Below are 5,564 nucleotides of genomic sequence, written 5' to 3'. Positions count from 1 at the left end.
AAATTAAGTATCAGTTGAACATTGGGGTCAATGTAATCGACTCATTCCCACTCCCAAATTGCTGTCCTTGTGGCAAAATTTAAATCGATTGTTGTTATTATTATTATTATTAAGGCGGTGAGCTGGCAGAATCATTAGCACGCCGCACAAAATGTTTAGCGGCATTTTTTCCCCCTCGGTTTTAAGTTCTGAGTTCAAATTCCGTTTTGGTCGACTTCGCCTTTTATTCTTTCGGGAGTTGATGAAATAAATACCAGTCGAAAAATGGGGAGTCGATGTAATCGACTACCCCAACTTTCCCTGAAGTTTCGGGCCTCCTTGTACTTATATGTAGAAATAATTATTTAGGTTGATGCGTTGCTGCTATGTTTTTAGAACAGGACGTTTCGTGTTTGTTTAGACGGAGTAGGAGAAACATGGTAGTTAGGATATAATTTCAATACTATTTTAGAGTAAGTTTGAAAGTGCGTGGGTGTCAAGATTTAGATGCGATGATAAATGTTGCCGCAGGGGACATATGAGACGGTAGAGTGGTACGGTTGTGGTGTGGAGGATGTCTCTGTGTGTGTGTGTGTGTGTGTGTGGTTTGAACACGGAGGTCGGTTCTTCGTGTGTAGAACTAGCTTATTTAAGTGGTCTTTTATCTTTAGTATTGACGTGTCATTGTGAGTACGTGGCTTACGGGTGAAATCTATGTGCAGACTTTGATGTAATGAAATGCACTATTTTATGTTTTTTGTAGTCTCTGGTGATTTCTTTGGGAGAGATTGGCGAGTGCCAGGCAAGACAAGCATAAAACATGATGGATCAAATATATTGATTGTAGATCAGTGTTGGTCCTTTCTGTTAGCCATAAGTGGTGGTGCGTTGGTTGCATTTCAAGTTTCGCTAACGTTCAAATCATTGATTTTTCCCGAGTGAGTATTTATATATAGAGAGAAGAGGAGGAGTGTCTAAGCTTGTAAGATAAGATTTTGATAGGAACTTAAGACGTCGAGGTAAAGTGCAAAGTTCGGGGGGAAGGCAAGACGTCGAGGTCAGAGGTCAGAGTTCGAGGTAAAGATAAGAGGAGGATATGTATGTATGTATATATGTATGCATGTTTGTATGTCTCCGTGTTTTTCTCCTTTTCTCCGTATTCTTTCTGTTGAAGAGCGTAGCTCGAAACGTCAAAGACTTTCCGTATTCCCGAGCGTCATACTAATATATACTTTTGTTATTTACACCACCTGTCCTCGTCTGTTGTTATTTTTTGTATATTCTCCCATATATATATATATATATATATATATATATATATATATATGTGTGTGTGTGTGTGTGTGTGTGTGTGTGTGTGTGTGTGTGTACAATTGAGTTTTGTCCATGCATTTAAAGTACCACCGTCCTTATATAAGTGTGTGAAACGTGTGGTGTCGTATGGAATTTGGCTTTTCCATGGTAACTACAAATAAAACGGGGGAATAACTAGGAAAAGGTTCTTGATGAAAGCTAAATGATAAATCAGTAAATCTCTGCGTAATGAATTAATGTAATGACCCATGATGTTTTAATTAATTAAAATTGATTATAAATGACTTTCTTTCTTTCTTTCTTTCTTTCTTTCTTTCTTTCTTTCTTTCTATCTATCTACCTAGTAAGAGAGAGAGAGAGAGAGAGAGAGAGAGAGAAAGAGAGGGAGAGGTAGAGAGAGAGAGAGAGAGAGAGAGAGAGAGAGAGAGAGAGAGAGAGGGAGAGTTAGAGAGAGAAAGTTATGTGTGTGTGTGTGTGTGTATGTGTGTGTGTGTGTACGTGTGTGTGGTTCATTTCCACTGGAATCTTTTCTCGCGCTCGTATTTCATATGATAGACATATACATATATACATATATACATACATACATAAACACACACACACGCACACACACGCACACTTATGCAGATACACACACCCGTACGTACGTACGTGCTTATGTTGTATGTATGTATTATGTAGGTGCGTGTTCGAATCCGCTGAAGTCAACTTAACTCTTCATCCTTCTGGGGATTCGATTAATTCATATACTAATCGAACACTGGAGGTAATAACAGAGGCAAGACTCTGCTGGACTCTTTAGTTTGACTCTCTATATCCACGTAAAAAAGAAATCATTATTATTGATATTAATAGAGTGGCGAGTTGGGAGAATCGTTAGGACACCGGTCAAAATGCTTAGTGGTAGTTCGTCCGCCCTTACGTTCTGAGTTCAAATTCCACCGAGGTCGAATGTGTCTTTCATAATTTCGAGGTCGATAAAATAATTACAGTTTAGCCCTGAGGAGTCAATGTAATCATTTTATCCTCCTTTTCCTAAAACTGTTGGTTTTGTGCTAAAATTTGAAGCAATTATTAAAAGCACCGAACTGGTAGAATCTTTAGCAAAACTGGACAAACTGCTAAGTGGCATTTATTCCGGATCAATACGTACCGAGTTCAAATACCAGCGAGGTTGACTTTGCTTTTTATCCTTTCGGGGGCCGATAAATTAAGTACCAGTTGAATACAGGGGTCGATCTAATCAGCCTCTCCTTCAAAATTCCAGCCCTTGTGCCTGAAATGGAAAGAACCTTTACTTTTACTAATACCAGCACTATGGAGTGCGTGGCTTAGTGGTTAGGATGTTGGACTCATGATTCTAAGATTGTGATTTCAATTCCTGGACTGCGTGACGCGTTGTGTTCTTAAGGAAAACACTTCATTTCACGCTTTGCCCAAATCCATTTGGGTGGCAAAAATGAGTAATCCTACGACGTACTGGCGTCTCGTCCAGGGGAAGAAAATATGTGCCACAGAAACCGGGAAACCGGCCCTAGGAATCAATATGGATTTTTATCCTGATATCAGCTCTCGATGATTGGTAAAACCGGCATAGAACCGAACTAAGTGCATAGAGCCATTTAGCTGCCTCCCTTTACAATCTGTGACGAAAACCGGGAATTAAACGTCTTTGAATTAACTTTACTCCTTTCATGGGTGAATACAATCAATACCTAACAACTACTAGAGCGGGGTAAATATAATACTGAAGAACAAACTGACACTCCGTCGATTACGACGATGAGCGCTCTAGTTGATTCGATCAACGGAACTGCACGTGAAATTAACGTGCGAGTGGCTGAGCCCTCCACTAATGCGCGCACCCTTAACGTAGTTCTTACGGAGATACAGCGTGACACAGAATGTGACAAGGCCGGCCCTTTGAATTGCAGGTACAACTGATGTTTGCCAGTTGAGAGGACTGGAGCAACGTGAGATAAAGCATCTTGCTCAAGGACACAACACTCCCGCCGGGGATCGAACTCACTGCCTTACGATTGTGAACTGAATACCCTAACCACTAAGCCACGCTCTTTCACAACTGAAGAACTAGTTAATCGGGTAGATACCCTTCTTTACGAATTAAACTCAGTACTCGTCAAATATTCTTTTCTACTCTAGGCACAAGGCCGGGAATTTTGGGGGAAGGGGCCAGTCGATTAGATCGACCCCAGTGTGTAACTGGTATTTAATTTATCGACCCCGACAGCATGAAAGGCAAAGTCGATCTCGGCGGAATTTGAACTCAAAACGTAAAGACGGACGAAATACCGCTAAGCATTTCGCCCGGCGTCCTAACGTTTCTTATTTCTTTATTGCCCACAAGGGGATAAACATAGAGGGGACAAACAAGGACAGACAAAGGGATTAAGTCGATTACATCGACCCCCAGTGCGTAACTGGTACTTATTTAATCGACCCCGAAAGGATGAAAGGCAAAGTCGACCTCGATTGAATTTGAACTCAAAACGTAAAGACGGACGAAACAGCGCTAAGCATTTCGCCCGGCGTGCTAACGGTTCTCATTTCTTTATTGCCCACAAGGGGCTAAACATACAGGGGACAAACAAGGACAGACAAATGAATTAATTAAGTCGATTACATCGACCCCAGTGCGTAACTGGCACGTAATTTATCGACCCCGAAAGGATGCTAACGTTTCTGCTAGCTTGCCGCCTTGGTACTCGTCAAATACTAGAAGCTTAACTAGTATATACCCGATTATCTTATCTGTAATACTATATTCAATACCTCAAGAATTTACCCCCACACACGCAACCACACACTTCGAAAACCATTTCCTTGTTCCAACTGTTTATCGCAGATTCTGAATATATTCTACAAGCCATCGGAATTTCTAAACGAATTTCTCCACTTTCTTTAGCTTGGACTAACAAAGTCATCAAATATTTATAAAGTACTCAAGTAAGACACACACACACAAGCACACACAGACACACACAGACACACAGACACACACACATACATTTCCTACCACCGCCAAATATATGTACTCATCCACACACACACATACTTACACAATTGTGTACTAAACTGACATATACACCCACTACAAAAGTGCAAGCATACCTACGCATACATTTACATCTAAGTTTTTCATACATTCACAAATCGCTATAAACACACACACGCACACACACACATACATACAGAGACACACACACACACACACACTCGTGTACTAAAGTGACACATACACCCACATATACAGGAATGCTAGCATATCTACACACACACTTACATCTCTCTATAGCTTTTTTTTCTCACACATTCCCAAATCCCTCGAACTGACTTCTCTCAATCAAAACAGTTTTGTCACTTTGTTTGCGAGAGGTTTGAAAGAATTTGAATAAATCCCAAAGGAAAACACACACACACACACATACACACATGCATACATATGTACATACATAGATGCATACATACATTAATACATACCTCTATACATACATGCATACGAACATGCATGCATGTATATACGTATATACATACATATACATACATATACATGCATACATTAATAATATACATACATATATACATACATATGTATATATATATATATATATATATATACATGCAAACATATATATATATAGATACATGCATATACGCATAATGCATACATGCATACATATAAACATATATACATACATATATAAGTATATACATATATATATACGTACATTAATACATACATATATATATATATATATATATACATACAAGTGTACGCACACACAGTAGGTAATACATGAATATATAAGACACATATAACTGGTGTGCATGCACATACTTCAAGACGAGTGTAGATAACTCTTATCACGCATGCGTACTCTTTCGCTTTCACATAGATATCTACGAAGATACACAAATGCATACACATGCAGGCATACATACATACATACATACATACATACATATATACATACATACATACATACATACGTATGTACATTCATACATACGTACATATATGCATACATACCGCAATCACCACAGGTCATACAAACATACAAATCACATAGAAAACGCATATACATTACATTTTATACACATTCTATACATACACACACTAACACTCGACATAAACACCATGTATATTAACAGATGTGCGTAAACACAAAGCCACACACACACACACACACACACACACACACGAAAGTACCATACACAGTTAGACGACACACATGTATATATATATATAT

This window comes from Octopus bimaculoides, chromosome 9, assembly GCF_001194135.2.
Source record: "Octopus bimaculoides isolate UCB-OBI-ISO-001 chromosome 9, ASM119413v2, whole genome shotgun sequence".
NCBI classification, from domain to species: domain Eukaryota; kingdom Metazoa; phylum Mollusca; class Cephalopoda; order Octopoda; family Octopodidae; genus Octopus; species Octopus bimaculoides.
The sequence above is the reverse complement of the archived record's forward strand: the minus strand, read 5'-3'. Positions refer to the sequence as shown.